Below are 21944 nucleotides of genomic sequence, written 5' to 3' on the forward strand. Positions count from 1 at the left end.
GGATGTTCGATGAAATTGTTTAGGTGTTTAGGATTGCAATATTAAGGGGATAATGGTGAAAGGTAGTAGGTGTTAGAATAAAGAGGAATTCTGCCATCTATAAAGGAATCCTCGCACGTTATACAAGAACAGCCGAGTAAGCCGATAATAGATCTAAACTTCCTTGTGCTCTGCAGTATCGAGAGATTGAGGGCTTTAGAGAATTCGACTGGTTGCTATAAGATGGCGCGTTAATCGTTCCACAGCCATCATGAATCAAATTATATCAAGGGAAAGTGGGGATTGATGGTGACGAGAGGAGGACCTTTCTGGTTAAGCCTACCACTCGAAGGGTGGAGTCTACCACGGTTGACCTACGACCACCTGGAACTGCTGCATTGGCGTAGGAATATTATCGAATGCATATACAGAATGCCCGTAGGAAATTCATATTAGCTAAAATCCATTTTCCAACCTGGAAACAGAATATATGAAAATTAAAAGGATCTTCTTTACTGCAATGAGTTCGAAGTTTACCAAAGAATTTTGAATAAATTGAACTAATAACAGCATTCCAGTCACGAAGACTATAATGAAGTTATACGATCATACAAACGCAATTTTGTTGCAGAATATATCATATATCGCGAAAATCAATATTGATAAATTTTATAAAAATCTGGTTTCTAAAAACGGACCACCTGGCGTCTTGTCCTGGAACCTCTTCGAAATACGAGAGTTGGTAAATTTTGGAATGAATGCAAGATTGCATACTTGTATTAAAAATAAGTAATTAAAGCGCCGACGAAGTATAAAAATTAATCTAATATCCAATGCATTTCCGTAGTTCTATTCTTTAAAACACCAACTTCCAAATTTAACTGGTACAACTCTTTCCACGTGTAGTTTCCTTTGCTACCAGCGAATGGTAAACAACTTTCTACATTAGTGGCTTTTAATATATCGTAAAATTACTCGCTGCCGACAATATAGTTTCTTTTCATTCACGATAGGTTAACATGTTGCATTTCCAAGTTTTACTTGTATTCTGCATTCACTTTTCCAACCTCTTGTTATAAAGCTTCGATTCTATAAATCAGTGTTAAGGTCTTGCTCCTACCAAGTATTTACGCGATACAGCTTAAAAAAGTCTTCGATGTAAATACATTTAAATGAATAAAGATAATGAGAATGCACTTTGCATTACTGTGTAGTTCAGTAAAAAGCTATCGGTTGAATCAGATGAAAACTGTTTCAGATAACACTGTGGAAGCCTGGACTTCTATCCTGAGAAAGCGAGTGGGCACGCCGGTTATCGCAACGGAATATCTTGCAGCCATGATCAATGACTACTATTCGTGACTATGCAGTCTTCGGAGGCTGTCTATCCGAATACGTCGACAGGCTCAAGGTCACGGTCAATATCACGAACAAGATATTGCCAGGAGGAATGCGGAATATAAATAGGCTCGGGATACCGCAATCTGTGCGCTGCCATTGATCAGCATGCAGATGGTCTTGGAATAAGACCTCGCGAAATAGAATTTTTTTACACGCAATGCGACCACTTATCGCTCATACTCTGTCGTCCCTCTCTAACGAGAAACTCCTGTTTTCATTTCCATGAAATTACTCGAGACAAACGGATTCCTGCAGTAACCGACTTTAAACTGCCAGCTACTAAGTTTATATCACCGGAACTGTATAATTAAATTACCATACTCGTAACTCCTCAATCGAAACAAGCGTCCTACACATGTTTCACGGATCAGTAACATAATTGCCTGGCAAACTCTAACAAAATCGTAGACACTTCTACAAACTTCCATTTCTAATCTCATTACCATATTCTCAATTACCTTTCCTATTCTCCGACCTTCGGAAAGTAATAATATCCTTCCGCTACGTTCCTTCCATTCCAAACTCCTATAAAAAATTCATCGACTCGAAAAACTCCGAGAGCGTTCTACGTTCATCGTCGATGAACGGTTACAGCCAAACACGCCCTAAGTCCCCGCGATTAAGACAACGCGGCCGTAGCAGCCTTAACGATAAATTCCATTTAAAATCCGAGTCCTTGCCCGAGTGTTCCGAGCATCGGCGTCGACGACAGAAAAACCGAAATTCCTCCCACACGGCTCCCACGAAGGACAGAGGTTTCGCGGCGGCCTAATATCATTTCGGTAGACTCGGCCCGAAGAGTGGTGGAAATAACTGTCACCGAAGACAATTTATGTTAATGACTGTTCCTGGGCCGAGGAGGGACGGCGGCCGGACCTCGGAACAGTCTGCTGGTCTCCGTGGAGCCGATCGGACAGGCTGCCGCCAGTGCTCCTCTTTCCGCGCCGAACTGCCCCCACTCCAGCCCCGTCGAATAACGCCACCCCGCTCTCTGTTCCGGCGGTTTCAACCCCGCGATGGCGACGCCCAGCGTCGATCCGACCGCGTTCTTCCACCACGCAAGCCCGGCGGACTCGTCCTATGGCGTACGTGCGTGCTGGCCCGTGGGAAAACCGTCGCGAGCCGCGTCCTTCGCGTTCATCCATCGGGACATCCTCGTAATCCGCTGAGATCATCGTTCCTCGCATCGGAGAACGCCGAAGATCAGTGATTCCGTTCGCCTGTTTCCTCGAGAACCGGTGAAGTAGACGTCGGTCCTCGAAGTGGAGGGTAATGTACATTCGCGACGACGGAGGTGTCCTTCATCTTGCGCCGGAGCAGACACGCGACGGACTCCAATGTGGACGGTAGTTTTCTCTTTGCGAATGGGTTTGCTCCGTACGAACGGGCAGACGTGGAAAGTGCTTGTGGACCGGAGTTTTTCGTTTGGCCGCCGACATCCTGGGAGTTCTCCGGTTGCTGCGATCTTGCCGGATGCTGCTGGGTACGTTGAAACGCTGATAGAGGATGTTTCGGGGGTCTAAAGTTGCTGTAGGTTGACGGGGTGTCGCCGATGTCGGTGGATTTGTAGAGTTTGTGGTTTTTGGGCGAGGGGTTGATCTCTACGCGTCAATGTTAATGCCAGTTTTCAACCCCCAGAGCGCAGACTCGGTGGGAATCCATTGCTATCATCTTGTGTCGGAGGGGTCGAACGGTGAGAGCCTTGTTGCAATCTCTAGCAACGATTCCTCGACGTATTTGAAAATATCCGACGCCAGATGGTTTCTGTTCACGTGAGTATGAGTTCATAGTGGCGCTGACTATATTTAGGCCATTCACGATTGCTAACGTTTGTGCGTGTCTTATTTTGAATCGTTTTTAAGTAGCTGGAGCTGGGTTGGATCTTCCCTCTGAATGGACCTTTGGTGTGTTTTAGATTATTCTGAGGAATTGCCTTAAAATTCCTTAAAGGAATTCCTTTAGTGATTTAGAAATCTCGTTGGCATGATTGATCTTTGAAGAATTCATTAACAATGTAAACTCATTGCTTTAGTTGAGGACAGTTTTTATTTTCATCAGGTTTCATTTAGGAACTGGTTTATATTCATTTTTCTTATCAATAATAGATAATTATATTAACATTGTCCCCTTTAGTATTTAAAATATATAGAACAAGCTCCAAAGATACATTCTAATGCATTTCATTGTATATTTTTGCATTCGTATCTACTTATACTTCAGTGAACAATAAAAATAGTTCACCGTTGAAAGTTATATGTATAAAACTAATAGTGGTTACAATTTGACCAATATATAATGTACTGAGTACAGTAACATTACCATTAGTGACCTACGGTAATAACTATATTCTTCTCAACAATAGTCAAAAAGAATGAGAGAAGCCAAGCTTCAAGAAAAGCTTTATTATACACAATATTAACCTCATTGAAACATATTCATTGCAGATGTATATAAAACCATATAGTAGAATAACCAGACTAAATAGTACATTAAATACTAGACTAATTACTAGACTAAAAGTAAACTTAAGCCTAACTATATAATACTATGCTTACTGCTACTTTTAATACACACCTAAACATAATATAGAATTATGTAGACTTGAACACAATTAAGCAATACAACAAGTATTGCAATCCTAACTTCAATTGACATTCTTAGAGTATAAATAATACTCTAATCCAGAGTAATCAGATTACCTTAGTCCTTCATTCTACATAGGTTCCTAACGGCCATTTGTTTCCCTCCAACGTGAACATTGAAAAAACGAGGTTAGGATCATTTACCTGATGCGCAGAGGCAGCTGCAACTTCTGTCAACCTTTGCATTCATGTTTTCTCGATTCACGGGTGCACGGAGTCTTCTTGAATTCCTTCGTGCAGATAAATGATTCTCTGCATCCAGCCGGCTCAAGGAAAAAACGGGAGATCACGGGCGGGCGGTTTCGAACGGGCACAGACATGGCGGCAGTGGCGCCAACGTTCGCGAATCTCGCGAGTTTCAGCCAGCATCTCGGAATCTGGCGGGACATCGATCGATCTCTCGGTTCTCCTCGCTCGCGGCATAGTTTGGTTCCGCGTCGTTTCACGATCGTTTAACACTAAAACTACCAGTGGGGTCAAATAACCCATGCCCGATGTCTTCTTTTTGCAATTATTAGAAAGGTGACAAATGTTTCTCTGAGAAATTATTAAAGAAATTCATTTAGCACTACGCAAACTGAATTGTAAATTAATTAAAGTTTGAACAGATACACTCTTGGAGATTCTATAACGAAATCTTCAAAAGTCAATTGAAGTGCTCGGTTTTAGTGTTAAAGAAGATTACTACGGAATTGTTATTCTCGTTATGCTCCTTTTTCCATATCGAATCGTCAATATTCTTACGGTAGAATCGAATGTTCCTTTATTAACCCCTTGCTCTACAACGAGTGAGACTCGTGAAGATTTTCAACATGATTCAACAAATATATATATTACTCAGTTCATTCGAATTCAAAGTAAATAGTATTCCTCTGTAATCAACTATTATACTTGAAAGGAAATATAGACATAGCATATGCTTTGAATTTTCCTCTTTTTCCAATAAATTATTAATAACAAAGTAGCCGTATCGATCAGAGTTGAGAAAGAAATCGTAAGTCAAGGGGTTAAACTATTTTCAGAGGTCAACTTATTCGAACATATTGCTCCAATTATCTTCCGACTGTCTCGTTTGAAACAATTTCAGTATATAAAACATACCCATGATCTAATCCTGTAGAAATATAACATTAATCCAAACAACTCATTCGTTGATCGGTTAATTCACGAATGAAACATAAACTGAACGTTACCTTCATTGACTGTTTTATTAAGCTTCAAGTAGCACATTTGAATTGAACTTCAGTTTATACAGAAGTAGAATATATTCTAACACTAGATTTACGGACGTTTGTTCTACACTTTATTCTATTGTTTTTAGAGAACAACATGTTCGTCTATATAAATCGCAAAAATTATAACTTCAAAACCAGACTATTGCAATGCGTATTCGCATAATTGAATCAAAATCGACTTAAACTGATACTAAATGAATAATTAAAAAATGCAATATCCGTCGAATTGACGGGTTCCGTAAATCTAGTGTTAAGAAAAGAATTATATATAACTTGGTTTCGTTGTAATGATAACTCTCGTAGTTTCTCGTATCAGGCCGAATCAAAGGAGTCTAAGTGTCCGTTATTACATCGAATTCCTGGAAGAATCAAATCATAACGTTCCCTTCGCCGTTACGAAAGCCCACAGCCGTCGCCATTATCATTATCGCAGCCTCCTTGAGCTTCGAATAGATTCGCAGCTGTCCTCGTTGCAGCAACTGTTTTCGAAACAGGGCTTAACCGGTGGAAACGTTCGTAATGGTTCCCGTCATCTGCAATTATGCTCTAGGTCATGAGCGGTTTCACCGGAATATAAAGTCGCTCGAATTGCCGAGGCTATTTTGGAAAGATTCCCCCCGCCGTTATAAAATCGGCGATCGTTGCAGCGGCAACGGATACCATTTTACGAGTTCCATTTCCGTCGAATAACGCGCGGACCTCCATTCAACCGGGACTTCGGGTTCTTCGTTGTCCAGGAAGGCGACAGTGTCCGGTGGACGTGTGTGCACGAGGGCAAACCGGCTATGACTCCAATCAAGGACTCACTCGGTCCACATTCCACGTCTAGCCTTTCGATCCCTAAACTCGCCGACACGTCCGCCCCGATGGTCCATTTTCTTCGTGGCCCGATTGGTTCTCGATTCCCGGTTCAGCCTCGCTGAAGATCCTTTCGGGCTTATCCCTCGCTTTGCTTTAGTCATTGATCCTTTCGTACTTTGTCCTTTTTTTTCGAAGGTGTCGTTCGTTTCCGAGTAACTGAGATAACGGTGCATTTAATCGTTGGACTCTCGATATAGTTAAAATATTCACTGATTTCTTTTGCATTTCGTAATATCTGTATATTGATTGGAATAACCACTGAATACATTATATAAGTTTGAATAAACAGTGTAGTTCGAGTGATCGACTGACAGTCAAACCTTCCCGAATCGCTTTTGATCTTTCGATCGATTTGCATAGTACCCCCGGCACTTGCGAAACGCCGAAAAGCGACGGTAGGACAATATGCCCGAGAGTTACGGAGGAGCGAGAGAAAAAAAAAAGGAAGGGAGGCCATTTTTCAAATATCGTCGTCTCAATATCGTTCGGTGGTCGGTCTATTGACACGGGGACATCGACGCGCGAAACACGCGTCGTTTGTCCGTCCTGTTATTAGTTAAAACATATCGACAGGCCGCATGAATCGACACCTGAATGAACAAGAAGCGGCATGACGCGACAAACCGTCAGGTGATCGATGTTGTTGTCCTCCGCCGCGTCAAAGAATACACGGCCCCGTGATTTTTGGACATTACAAGCATCACTCACGATCTTTCAGCGTGTTTATTTGTTAGGCGCGCCGTTTTGACACGCAATGACTCCATTCCCGATCGTGTGCCCGCCGTTACTCCCACTCGTCGATGTTTCAATGAATCGCGGAGGTGGTGGTTATTGAAAATTATCCTTGAAAATTCGCGTTAAAGTTCGTATCATCAATTACAGGGGAAAGGTCGCGATTCAGTGCTTCTCTGTTCCACGGAACAAGCTCGAATTAATCTTCAATCGATATGAATATTATAGAGGAAGATATTATACTTACCATTATTGCTTGATAAAATATCACTTCAAAGCGACGACAATTAGAGCAGTTGTTTCTCTTAAAATGGAACTATGTCGTCGATATCACTACACTGAATTTCCTTCCGAAGTTCATGTTACGTTTGAAACGGCGATAGCCATAATTGGGTTAATGGTAGAAAAGAATACGTTAAGAAAGTGCAATCGTTAATGGTCGCACTACTTAGGCACGAAGAATTACCGATACAGAAGTACAAACGGTTTGTTTCCATCGCGTGAAACGTATCTCGTAAGCTCTATCTGCCTTTTAATTAATTCCGGGGGGAGAGATTATTTTTGAAACGGGACACACTCTTATCACGGTCAGGGACACGGTCCTATCGTGTCGATATAAACGAGACCGGTTAATAGACCGGTCGAAATGTTGCCATTTTCGTTGCTGTTCGCTGTCCCGGCTTGATGACTGTTCCATTATTTCAGCGTAATGGGCCAAGCGGGCTGCGAAGTTGAAGCTCCTCGGTTGTAACGCCTCATCAGACCGTTCCTCTTCGCCGTGGCCGTTTTATTTTCTTCTTTTAATAGCGATGAAATGGAAACGAGCGTGGGCACGATGCAGATCCGACGAAAGTTAACCGTGCCGAGTAAATTCATTGAAAACCCACGGCCACCTCGTTCGGCCCCGTTAAAACGTTTAACGATCCGTTTGGGCAAAACATTGCGTGACGGTCCGCTGATTTCCTCCTATCGTAATCGAAATCCGACGGAGGGAACGACGGAACGAACGAAACGAGGCGCGTTCCTTTACTTTGACTTCTCCGATTCCTTTGAAACGGAAACACGAGAGCCGCGACATAGTTACCGTGAAACTATAATCGTGTAACAACTTTTCAACGACTTAATTTAATTGGTTCATTCGTATTTGATCGGGATGACGCGATAGTTACGTTTGAAATCGAGTTGAAATTTCAGTTTCAAATTCAGGTTCGAATTCGAACAATTTTTACTTGTTTGTTTGTGCAGATCTTCTTGACTCTTTCGATATATCTATCCTGTAAACTGTCTTGATTAAATTTTGACGTTTACACTTATTTTATTGGTACAAAGTTGGACTACTCCCAAGATACTGAATTTAGGAGAATTCAGAGCGAATACTGCAATGGAACATTTCAGACGCTGACATTTTATCGTAGATATCGCTCGAGTTCGTGGCGCGTTGAAATTTTTCGAGAATTGCCGAGCTACCGATGTTATCCCGATAAAATGAAAGTGGGTCTCTCGGTTAGTGGAATCGTAGCAAGTTTTGCCCGAACATTTTCCCACCGTTTCCACGCGATTCCGGGACGCCTGATGCCTGAAAATTAAAGCGTCGCTGTCGTAAATTAACACGTTTCCGCGAGAAGTGACGTCACGCGCCGCAATTCGACCATGGGAGACGCAACGAGGTCTCGTTACTCTTTTATAGTTCACCATATGGGCGCGAGTCGATTCCCACCAGTGACACCGATACGTTCCGTGCCAGAGAAGAATAAAACTTTTATGCGCGCATATAAAAGACTCGGACTGACGAATTCGGAATAAAAAATTTCTTCTTCTTCCCCGATCTTTTTGTTTCATAAATCTGCTAACATTATCGTTTCACATGATTGGACGGGAGAAACATATAGTTGAGTTTAGCCTCGCTTTTAGACTTCATTCACGAATATACGCATATTTATTTTGTCATATATTTTACTAGTGACTAGCGTTTTTTTATGAAGAAGTTTCATCAGAAAAATATTTCACTATTACTCCATTACTAAATACAAAATTGTATTCAATTTAAATTTCAAAAGCTTTCAAAACCAATCTATAAAAAGATTTCATTTGTATTTCGAATTGAAACTTATATTTGACGAAAAAATGATTTTTGTAGAATCTTTTCAAGTGTGTCCGTTAGAAATGTTCCACGTAGATGGACTTCGACGAATCTTCAGAGTAGAGGGAACGGATTAGAAACTGTTAGAGGCTTCTCCGTTAAAATGCAAAGTTAACGGACCGCCGAGAATTTTCTCGGAACGGCGCGTCCGGTTTCATGGACGCGGCACCAAGTTAGTTTTATTGCGGCAATAGAGCGGGGATGCTCGCTGTACTATTGTTCAACTTTTTCCTTGTCCGGCTCCGGAGCAGGTATCCGCGGTCCTCGGCAGCTAATAGGGACGGAATGATGGCGGACGATTGGCCTTCGATCTTCTCCGCTGACCTGCCGCGTGCTTCCAAATTCTGGAAATCTAGCCTTTCTAAAAACTTTCTTCTCCTTTTCTATTAAACTAGAACTAACCCAAAAATCTTCAAATCGAAACAAATACATAATTTTCATACTTCCGCAATTCCCATGAATCCAAGAACCTAATATCCTCTCAACTATTACTCGAAATTACACTCGATCCCCGAAAAACTGTCAAAAGTCGTTACCAATTCGCAAGAAAATTTGGAAGCAACTAAAACTCCTCGACTCGAAGTCGGAAACCCCGACAAACAATCCCTCGCAATCTCCCAGCCGAAAAACAATATCCCCAATATTACCTAACGAACAACCCCAAGAAGAACCACCCCTCGGCAATCCCCAGCCCAGCAACCACCGGGCACCAATCATCGTAACACGTGTCGCCGAGTGTATCGCAGGATTTCCACTCACAATACCCATCCCACTCGCCGCTCCGATCGAGTCGGCTAGGGGTGGGTCCGCCGGTGGGGGCGGTTATCTGCTGAAATTCCGGCGCGTTTCGAAAATCGCGGTGTCCTGGCTGGCTGCGCTCATTGTCGTGGAATAAAAGCCGCGGGAGTTCCCCACGGATGCTGGAGCCCTCGCGTGGATCTCATTTCAGGATCGCATAAAATGGTGGTGGCTCGGCCGAGCGGGCAGGGAAGAACCGGCAGCCCGGGGAACGGGAACAGCGGGAGCGAGAGGGACGAGGATAGAGCGAAACAGGGTCGAGGGGAGAAGAATGGCGAGGACAGAAGGCCTACGATGCACAGGGGAAAGAGAGAGAGCGAGAGAGAGGGAGAGAAAGAGAGAGAGAAGCGGAATAGCAACGCGGCGAGAGAGAAAGAGCAAGAGAGAGACACGCCGGCTGGCAAGCAGATGGTTGCGCCGTTTATTGGTTTATTCGTCGGTTCAGCCATCACGTCCCGTCCAGCCATCCGACCAGCCGGTGCGCCTCTTTGTGTTGTTACGGAGGACCCCGTTAACACCGAGGCCCTTATCTACTGCTCGCCAGGAGTGATACTGCACGGCGGACGTCTCCGCGGGCTCGCTAACGTCCGGAGCCCACGCCGGCCCGTTTTATTCAAATGTATGGTGATTTTACGGTCGTCTTCGACGCGCTAGAATATTCGCCGAGTTTTCCTCGTGCCGGACCGTCGCGAACGGGATTGTTATGTTCCGAACATATCGGGAATTTTCGCCTGTCGGATCTCGCGTGAGGGTGGTTGCTTTTGAATGGACCTGTAGTCTCGAGGTGGAAGGTTATTTCGTAGTTCGGAACTGGTTGAACGAGGTTTTTATTGGGGTTTGTTGAATTAAAGTGTGCCCGCCGAGTGGTGTCAGTTCGTTGTTTATGGTCGGACTCGGTTCGTGGGTTGTGTAACTTTATTTATGTTTTATGGAGAAGTGGTAACGAGCTTGTGATTAAATTGTTGAGTTTTTGCGTCGAAGGCGGTCATAGCTGCTCGAGTCTTTTCAATTGTGTATTTTGTAAATGGAAATGTCTTTATTGACGGTCGCAGTGGAATTTTAGATCGAGTTCTTGTTTTTCCGATTTGTAGAGTGATCTTTTTTTTATTAGTTTTCGTGTAAACTGAGAGTAGAAACTGTTACCGCGGGTTACGCGGAACGTACGAGTAAAAGTGGTTACGCAATTGGTTGATTTTTTCAGGACAGTTAGGGTGCGGATGTCGATTGTCAGTCGAGGGGCACCCGCCGGTGAAAGGGTTGATTGATGCTGACTCGGCGGCTTTTATCGCCACTTACACGGTACTCTATATTTCATTTATGTCCTGCCCGCGATTCTAAATGAAGCTAATTTCTCCGGGCTTGACTCAATGTACTTATTTATAAGTTTCTTTGCCGCTCGGCTGAGAACAGGCACCCTTTATCCTCCGTACAGCTTCATTAAATTCAATTTTTATTTCAGGTACCCAGCCTCGAGTAATAATTATCCGTACACTCCGTCGCAGCCTTCAATTATCTAATCAAAAGGTACATAACGAATACTACAAAATCAAAAACAAAGCAACATTTCTAATAAAACGAACTATTTCAGATGATCCTATGGATTTCCCGGCTACCAAACACGAATTCCAGCTTCGAAACATCGAATACCTATAGAAACAACATGGGATCGCTGGAGGGTACGTTATAGGGTTCCTAAAATTTCAATTATCGCTACAAAATAACTTCCACTTTCGCCGGGTAACATTTCCCTCTTCAACCCTTTCGCAGTTGTACTAAAGAACCCCCGAGTCGGTTGAAACGTCCAATTTCCGCGCGGGTCAGTGGAAGTTACAGTATTTTATTCGGCCCTCCCGGCCCCGGCCGTGCTAATAAACACAGTTTCTTATCGGTCGGCAGCCACTTCGTCGCAGTAATTTCCAAAGCATTACAGTTCGCGAGCGGGACGCGTATATCGTCGTTTCGCGCGGCTCCCTCCCGCCCCTCGCCACGTCGTAGTCGGGGGCAGCAGCCAGTCCGGCAACAGGGCCGGGAAAAGTTTCGATGGCCCCAGGAGCAGCAACAGTTCTAATGCCGAAAATTATGTGAACAGGGGGATGACGATAATAGCGTCGCCGGTGCTCGGGGTGCAGACGCCGCGCGTGGACGACAATGGCGGACCAAGGGGGTGACTCGGGTCGATACAAGGAAACCCCACGGAACCTCCAACGGCCACGCTCCACCTATCGGATTCCTCGGATTCCTGGAGTACGCCCTCTGCACGAAAAGCGCCGAGGTGGGAGATTTTTTCGGAAAATTTATCGTTACTTGATCGTGGAATATTCCCCTTTTCCCTCGTGAAGATTTGGAAATACGGGGCGGATGGAATTGTTGGGACTCGAGGTTGGACTTGGGAATTTGTAGTATGCAGTAAGAATAATGAAATTTAAGTAACGCGATGAATGTTTAGTTGGATTTTCATTTTATCTAAATTTGGGATGTGAATATTGCGAGAGGTTAATTAGATTGATGTTGACGTTGAATTAAGGTTTTGGATTTAACTCGGATGAGATATCTATGAATATTTGTAAGAGATAATACGGATAAAGAAATTGGATAGTTTGTAAAGTGTTTGAAATGGAATTTATACGTGAAAGCTATGGTCGTTCTTTCTGATGTTCAGCGTTCACGGAACTTTTCTAAAATTCATGTTTCCAACTCGTGTCGGCTTATTGATCCCAGAGGGGAGATTATTTGCGCCTCGAGGGAGCAAATCAACGTCTACCTGGTCATAAATAAGTGCTCGCAAGGATTCGTTTCGGATGACATCCTTAGAGTCGGCTTTCCGAGGGTTAAGGTTTCCGGCAAATTTTAGGCAGCTCGTTAGGGAGTCGTATTTTCCGTTACTTTCTACATTTAATTCAGAATAGAATGAATTGAGAATAAATTGGTAACTTTCAGAACAGTTTTTAATCAGCGAATTTAAAATACATGCAGATTGTTTGGAATTAATGACATATTTTACCCACAATAAATAATATTATGATATTTATCGAATAAAAGAATTGCAGGAAATTGTCTAAGAAAATTAGGTGTACAAACAAGACCGACTTCGAAGAATTGTGACGCTGGGTTTGAAACTTGCCCGCCCTAATTCGTATTAATCCCGATTAGCAAACGAGAAGGGTGGTTTCTAAGGGGATTAACACTTCCGAAGCAAAGTTTAAAGAATACTGAGAACCTGTCGGTAACCTGTCCTAAGATTTTAATCCCCCGTTCAAAATGGTTAAATATTTTGACAGGGAACAACAGTTTCGCACTCCTTAAAATTCAAGAAATCAGCGGATGAGCCAAAGCCGACAAACCATCCTTTTGTGGCTCACCTAGATTAAGTACTTAACTTCTAAAGACGCTTAGCGAACAGTTTTCGGTCGACTTAGCCACTTCTATAGAAACACAGGCCGTAAACACCTTTTCAACTCGTAGTAATCCAGAATATACACAAACTTCCAATCTCTGTCCAATATTTTCGCTACGAAAATAATTACCCATTCAATAACAGCCATATTATACTTTCTTATCATTATATTATCACATCTACATTATTACATTACTCTTCTATTCTCCGCGTTACAGAACACAACTGAGAGCCAAAAAACTAAACGTGCAAACTTCATCGCCACATATTATATTACTCGTTTCTACTCTCCGCGTTACAAATTACTGAAAGCCAAGAAATTAAAAAAAGGCGCCAACTTTACCGCTACACGTTGAATAACTCGTAACAGATACTCAAAGTTCATTACTTAAGAAGATTAGAATTATTTCGTTCCGTAAGTCTCCGGAGCGTTGCCTAATTAGGCGAGTGACAAATGGATCGCCAGCGTCCGCGCGTCTGACAGAAACCCCGCAATGATTTCAGGTAAACACTGGCGGCGCGGGATGACCAAGTAACCTGGAAACGCAAGGTACATCGACATCGCGCGGCGCTCAAATAAAAGGAGCTGTACCGCTAAGGAATAAGAAGAGAAAGAGGATGAAGGAGAACACGACCTTGCTAGCATTCAGCTGTGTCATCCGCGAGCCGTTAACGCTCAGGTGCCTTCGATCCCAGGGACGAGCATCAATCACTATCGGCTGCACAGGTGTAATATGATTATTGTCGCTAAGATAACCCGCTATGATATGCACCCAGGAAGTGTGCCAAGTGACATAACAGGATTTATCTTTAATGGTGTTGTCGGAGCTGAACGAACCGTACGGACGAATCCTAGCGTCGCTTGTCACTGCTCCTCGCTGCGCCATAATGATCCTGACGGGAGCTTTTCAATGATACGAATCAATCAACCGTACCGTCGATTAATTCGATCTTTCTTTTTTAATCGCGAGGAAATTCATTTCGCGTCGGTGAATAGAAACTCGTAATTCTTGCTCGCGCAGGATATCAGTCATATCTATTAAGAGAAGACGTTTCTACGCTTTATGTTAATCTTTTCGGGGGGTGGAACGCGAACGAACGATTCGAGAATAAATTAGTATTGCGTGCTGCAACGGGTCCGCGCAAATACATTCAAGGATGAGCACGGAGAAAAAAGAATTCGAAAGGAAGCGGGGAAAAAGTGTTACGATTATTCATGCCGTGACTTTTTTTTACGCATGAAGAAAGTTTCTCGTTTCTCGGCACGCAGAAATAGATGCCTCCCTGCCGCCTGGTGGAGTGACTCGGCGGAACCGGTCTATTTCCGAATGACTCTGCAATTTGGATCCTCCCGATCTGGGCTAGTGAGAGCGCCAATTTTAACTGTTTATCGGATACACTTTGAGCTCCTCGGAGATTTTACGATACACTTCGATGTTCGAATGCTTTCGTTGCGCACGGCCACGAGAAATATTCGAAATTACTTTGATTGATTACGGGAATTCAGAATATTCCAAAATTCACACGTACACGGATCTAAGAAAGATTTATGACCTTAGAATTAAAAGTTACAGATCGATCACAGTTTTTTACCATTGTTCTCAATAAACTGAGTTTAAGAAATGATATATAATATTCTTGCGTTACGTTGAGAGCGAAGATATTGATTAAAGGATATTTTCAGGTAGACGGATGGCGAGGGATTAAAGATCATCCTCTGACACTGGGCCAACGAAGGAGATATAACCGACACGCGCGTCAGAACCAAGAAAAATATCAATCGTGTCGTAAGATTTGTGTACGGATAGGGGAAGGCCCAGTTAATGCTCTACATCTACCCTGTAGATCCGAATTTGTTTGATAAGAGGCGACAAATTCGGTTCTAGAGAGGTTTGTGTGGTGCATACAGAGCTACAGTGGTCTGGAAACTGCATCCTACAATTTTCACGATCTAGTAGCTTATATAAATGGAATCTGTTTTTCCTACATAAATCCTACTTTTTTACCGCAATTTAATCTTATATCATCGACCAAGGAAGTGCTTGATTACGGACACGTGTAACACCTTACAACAAAGTCGTCAAACTAGTTCTAAATATAATTCCTCGCGTTTCAAGATGAATCTTCAGGAAACAATCGTCCAACGATGGAAACGAGTTACCCGAAGCCAAAAATGTATCGTAACAAGCTCCAGCGTCACAGAAAATGTTACATAAACTCGATTTACATAGAATCCACGTAAAGACAAGTTACCAAACCTTACTAAAGATCAGGACAATGTATATTCATCGCCATTGACGTCACCGTTCCATTTTAAGAGATACTATCGATCTACAAAGTGACACAAGTTTGTATATCGATGCAAACTAGGTATTAATTACTTCGGTTCGCGAGTTACCCGATCGCTGCTCGATCGGCACAGGATAAATCACTCGGGAAACTTACAAAACTCGTCTCCGAGAGATCGGAGCCAACGGCGTGATTGTTAATCGCTGCGAGCAATTATTCTCGGGAGTATGACACGCGTTCGTTGGTAATCGTTTTTCAGGATACGCAGTGTGACTGGGCGTTTCCGTTCGGTATGCGTGCCGAGCGGGTGAAAAAAATATGTTAAAGGTGATAAGGGATTAATGATTGTCATTAATACCGCGAGCTGGTGCGCCGCGCGGCACGGGCAGGCCGCGATGATGAACTGTGCCGCGACTCGCGCGACCCGTTGCAACCGCCGCACACCTTGCATTACCGTGCACATTCCACCGCCGAGCCGCGCGGACGGCCTTAAAGTTTAATTGCGAATTATAAATTGATTGTTCCCTGCGCGGCGAGCTTCGCCCGTTAACCAGAAATGATTGATCCGCCGTAAAAAAAAATGTGGATGGAATACATTTAAAATGAAATTAACGCGCTCGCCGCGGTATCTGTTGCAATCGTGAGTCTGCAGGTTGCGGCGGACGTATTCAGACGAAGCTTGCATTTTTGACATTTCAGATTGTGCCGTGTGATTTAAGCTGCGAGGAATGTACGAGATTTTATTGTACCCTTGTAACACTTGGCGGAGCACGCTTGCCGAGAGAGCGAGACGACGGGAGTGCGTGCAATTCTGTAGTATTCATTCAGTTTGAACAATAAATAGCTTCAACGGAGGCGTTCGTTCGAAAATTCACGATTTATGTGAATGGCGACAGAGTACGTGTTTGTAAAATGTGCGTGGAATGATTCATCCCAGAGTTTTCTTTGATTTCTCGAATATAGAACACTGACCTGTTCAACAATCCACGAGCGAGCTTTAAGATCGTTTTATTAACCCTTCGGATGAAGATTTTTGGAAACCTTCGTCACGAAAATCTATATTATTCATTGAACTGTTGAATACTAGGAATACTAGGAAATAAACAACTAAGGCTTCAGTTGAAACTTTCTATAATAGATACGAGAACTCGATGTTTACAGTATGCGCAACGCTCGTCCTCAAAGGGTTAACAAGTGATTAGACGCTAACGAATTAGGTTAAAAAAAGGATTGGACAGCAGCCCGGAAGTCGGTCGAGTATCGCGTAACCTATCGATGATTTATAATACTTTCAAAAGGCTGCAGCACGTTTCATAAACGCGAAACCGCAAAAACCTGGGGTTTAAGCTGATTATGCTTTCCAGGAACGGTGCAAGAACGAAACGCGCCGAGGCTCGTTCACGCGGCCGAAGAGCGAGCGACCGGCGTCGCGCCGCGTCGCATCGCGTCGGTCCGCCGTTTCATCTTTTTTAATTTGATCCTATCCTTTTATTCACGGTCGATCACGGGGACTGGCGTCTTTCGCGCGAGCCCGCGGGTTTTCTCGGATCCTTCTGTAACGGCCGCGTCCCGTCCATTAATCTTTGATCGTGCTCACATTAAAATGACACGCCGGCCGTTACGCAACCGCCGGTAAGTGCTAATGAAGTGCATACAGCTCCGTAATTACCATTCGAGCGGCCTGCCCACGTTTCACGCGCGCGGTAATCGAACGGAGGAAATGGAAAAAAGGGTGGTTTCGTAACGATACGATTGGAAAAAGCGCGGCTGCCTCGGACGGAAAGACGATTGAGAGTTTTTACTAATAACGGTCTTAATGATTCCGTTTGTAACCCGTTCGCGCGAGCCACGAAAAAATTGTGCAAGTTACCGCGGAGTTATATTCGATTAAAGTTACAACGAAAATCGTCAAATCGTGTCTTACGAATTGTTCCTCGGTGTAGTTGGTTTAATTGACGCATCGCGTGCAGAATGATTTTCGGATAACCGGGCTGCGTGGACGGGGATGCTTAACGAGATTAAATTTTGTCGTTATATTTGGAAATAGCTCTGTATCTTATTGTTATATAATTCATTTTAAATAAACGAGCAATCTCGATAACACGTATATTCGTAATTGGTATGGTATCGCTGATTTATGAAGAATCTTTCCGATTAGAAAATTATTATTAATTAAGTGACTGGATTATTATCATTTAATATTCGACTTCGCGGTGTTCCACTTTTTCATTTCTGAAATATAAATCGAGGCGTTTTCACTTGGCGAAAGTTCCGCCGATCGTCGCGTGCGCCGCGAAAGAAATTGATTATTTGTGGACGTTGAAGACCGTGCTCGCTGATAGGCCACTGAATTACAATTATCGCTTAATTGAATCGCGGTTAATTTGCTCCCTTATCGCAGGCCAGCCGGGTATCGCGTGCGACGATCAATAAGGCTCATTAACTCATTGGTGACAAGTAACTATCTAATCGCCGCTTGTAATCACGACACGTTATACATCGACGGGACGACGGGAGTGAAAGAAATATAAAAACGGAGCGACAATGACGCGTGTCTGGGAAATCTGCAATTCAGAGCGAAGCGTTCGGTGATGATCTGTCGGAAGAAACTGTCGTGAGATTTGAAAAAAAGAAAACAAACGACTGGATTAGCATGAAGGAGGATGTCACAGGCTCGCAAAAAGTATCCTACAACTTTTTTATCCGTCACTAATCAAGAATCGTTTTCCATTTCAAATGTAAACATAATTACAATAACTGCCTCGCTACTATTCTCTCGAAAAATGTCAATACCACAGATAACAGATACGTTGTAAATACAACTCACTCGACACACAGATCTCCAATTATTTCCTACAAACTTTCAGCCACTCCTATCAACGGATGATTAATTGCCGTAAATCATCATTGAATCGTTAATCTATTCATAAATCGATCTCAGACTCGTCGCTCGAAAGACACGAGCGTGTACCCGTTTCAAACACCTGCAGCGCATCACGGTGCTCGCGGAATGGCCAAAAATTATATACGCGAGTACGGCAGACGCGCGTCGTTAGCAACGGCACACGACACCGAGCGCATCAATTTCATCCGCAATTTCCTGCATCAAGGAAGTCACAGGTGGCGTGAATCATTAGTTAATACGCGGACATCATCAAAGTGTCCTTACCCCGGTAAAAACCTCTCGCGGATCCCGATCCGGAGCAACGGGCATGAATTTCTTCATTAGCTCCCGAGGCCCGGGGTCATTAACTCGCCTGTAAACAACGTTCACCATCAGAACGTCATCAGTTATACGAAAATTGCGAAAAAATGGTCGCGGGCCCGGCGAACGGTAAAAACGCGGCAACGCGCGCGGACGGCCGGACGTGCATCAACACGGGCGAAGCGGGTTTCTCCATTAGGCCTGGCTCCCGGCTATGATTCGATCGCATTCCGGTTTCGGTCGAATACCGTTCAATGCGATTTAAATTGGCGAACGCAGCTGCGTGGCCTGGCTAGACGCGGTTTCGCGAATATTGAATAGCGCGCGAGTGCGAGCCGCGTGACCTAACCTGCATCCGATTACTGTGATTAGATCGATCGCGCGCGTTATGCTTAATGCATATTGATGTGCGGACTGATTCATGGAATTTGGACTTGGCTTCCGTGGTGGACCGAATAAAAAGCGGCGGGGAATATGCGCGGAACAAGTGGATTGTGTACAAGTAGAGGCGCGTTAAAGGTTCCATCGTTACGAGGAGTCTGTTTCGAGTTAATATTATTCTGAACGCGGTGGAGTATAATTTGAGTCTCACAGTAATTTGTCAGAATGTTCGTTTACGTTCGGATAGGTGAGACGGTGGAGTAGGAAATTCTGTTAGAAACGTGGAAATTGAAAGTCTGGTAGCAGTGTATATACTTGTATTGTGGTATAAACTATAGATACCTCTTTACGGCAGAGGCTGCTTGAGGTTCCCCCCGTGGTAATTCAGGTTCAACGGCCGACTTCGCGGTTCGCGAAAGGGATTGGTGACCGTGGAATTTTTCACAGTATTATTGAGTAGTTATTTTCTTGGGTCTGTGTCTTACGTCTAGTTTCTAACTGGACCCATCATGTATATTTATATTACTATCCCTTTAACATTAATCATATCTACTTATATATATTATTTGCGAAGTTACCCTTGGATAATTTTCTACCTTCCTTTAATAGGAAGGTAGGTATATATTGTTTGTTACATTTCTGAGAGTAAAAAACTAGTAATTAATAATATTTGGAGTTCCCTACTTTTAAGGACATTATTAGATATAAAGAAATATGGTTCCACATTTCGAGGGAATGATAGAAATTAATGTCCATTGGGGGCAATTAGAGGAATATGAAGGGCACATTCTAAAGGAATGAGAGAATTTGTAGTAGTTCACTTATAAAGGGGGGATTGGGGGTTATTGGAAATGTAAAAAGAGGGGGTTGTTACATATTCCAAGGGCCTGAGGAAAATGATGGAATGAGTCCCTATGGAGATCAATTAGGAATGAGAAGATATAGGCACATTCCAAGGTCCTGAGGAAATGATGGAATGAGTCCCTATGGAGAACAATTAGGAATGTGAATGGCACATTCCAAGGGAATGAGGAAAAATGATGGAATCAGTCCATATAGAGAGAAGAGCAATTAGGAATGAGATGGGCACATTCCAAGGGCCTGACGAAATGATGAAATCAGTCCATATGGAGAGCAATTAAGAATGTGAATGGCACATTCCAAGGGAATGAGGAAATGATGGAATCAGTCCATATGGAGAGCAATTAGGAATGTGAATGGCACATTCCAAGGGAATGAGAGTATCAGTTTCCCTGGAAATGTTGAGGGTGTGTACATTCCAAGGGTCTGAGGAAATGACGGAATTAATCCCTATAGACAACAATTAGAGAAATGTGAAGGGCAAGGAATGAGGGAATGTGAAGGGCACATGGAATGAGGGATTGTGAAGGGCACAGGAAATGAGAGGGAATGATAGGATCAATTCTCCTAATGTAGGGCACTGGAAATATACCTCCTATAAAACGGGCGCTAGGTTGTGAAGTACGCACCCATTCCAAGGGTATGAGGAATGATATTCCATCGTAAGGCGCGTGATACTTCAAAAATTCAAACGATGTTTCTCAGCTCCTGATTGAAGTCCAAGAAACTGGTCGCTGTAAAGATACTTCAGAAAGACTTCGAGAAATGAAGTCCATCTGATATGAAGCAATGGACACGTCCGTACGCTTATAATTCCCGAAGGTAGTCGTAAATCAGGCCTCGAAGTCTGTCAGTGGAAGTTGTTATCAAGAACTATTTTCGTTGTAGGGCCTTCCAGAGGATTCCATCGTACATCCGGCGGATGTTCGCGTCAGAGGGCAGCAGCCAGGTTCGATCGGCATCGCGGAATGGAGACAAACGGCTGGTACGCTCGCGGCCGCGTTTACCTACGTTTCTAGAGATCTTCGCGTAGTCTCAAGTCTAAATCCACATCCGAGTGGCGCGAGAAAACATAGCAAGATTAATGATATGCCCCGACACGAGAGGGAGAGGGTGCTGCTGCTGGCTGGTTGGCGAGCCTCTAGCGTCGCGCACCGCAAGGAAACACCAACCGCAGGAATAGCTTTGCTACTTTTCGCTGCGCCGCGTCCTGCGCCTCGTTCGAGTTGCATACTTGTCAGTCATTTCCCCGGCGTGCACGGGGATCCCGCGACACCTTGCACGCTGCGGGCTGTTGTTCGCTGCCTGTCAGCCCCGTGGGCGATGTTTTTTTGCAGTTCGTGTTTCTCATACACGTACCGAAGTTGTACCAGCTTTGCCGAGGAATATTAAACAATGGAATTGGAAAACGGCGTTTTGAATTTTAAACGATTTCGAGCATTTTTAAAGCATTGTTTCACTAAACATCAGGATACGGGTCTTGCATATGAAATCCAAAGAACATCTTGCATCCGATTAACAAGTTTATAAAGGCTGCTTAACTACTATATTCTTGTTCAACTTCGAGATCACTTTAAGAACGTTCATTTACTTTGCCGGAACAATTAGAAAAATGCAAATGACTTTTTTTATAGTTAATTCAATCAATTATTCTTTAATGACTTTTTGTAATGGGACACGCTATTTCCTTATTTTCTACGGTTACTGAATGTTACCTCTTTTAATGTATTCGTCTGGGGTTTTAATCTACCGAGAGACGAGGAACTGAATGATTTCTTTAATTGCTTGCGGAAGGTGTAGCTTCCCCCAGTCCCGGGAAAAAAAAGCATTACAGAAGCGATATTGAACCCAGAGTTTTTGCAACACGGTAATTATGATTTATATCTATTCGGTTTCTTGTTATAGCGCATAGGTATCTGATTAGTTTTCGTAAATTACGTCGTTCCACATTTTCTCGGTAGGAATGATTGATGAATTCTAGCCGATTAACATTCCGACTTGACACCAGCCACTCATTAGCCGGCGA

The 21944-nt window shown here is 43.5% G+C and overlaps 1 long non-coding RNA gene across 1 annotated transcript; it reads left to right on the forward strand.

Moving 5' to 3' along the window:
- The first annotated feature begins 3017 nt into the window (after positions 1-3017).
- On the forward strand, positions 3018-13917 carry LOC116432958 (uncharacterized). Its single transcript, XR_004236199.2, has 7 exons — positions 3018-3152; positions 9940-10407; positions 10990-11087; positions 11248-11312; positions 11377-11464; positions 11878-12060; positions 13687-13917. It is a non-coding gene; the product is annotated as an uncharacterized LOC116432958 (long non-coding RNA).
- Positions 13918-21944: the final 8027 nt, after the last annotated feature.

The sequence above is a fragment of the Nomia melanderi genome, chromosome 5, assembly GCF_051020985.1.
Source record: "Nomia melanderi isolate GNS246 chromosome 5, iyNomMela1, whole genome shotgun sequence".
Classification (NCBI taxonomy): Eukaryota; Metazoa; Arthropoda; class Insecta; order Hymenoptera; family Halictidae; genus Nomia; species Nomia melanderi.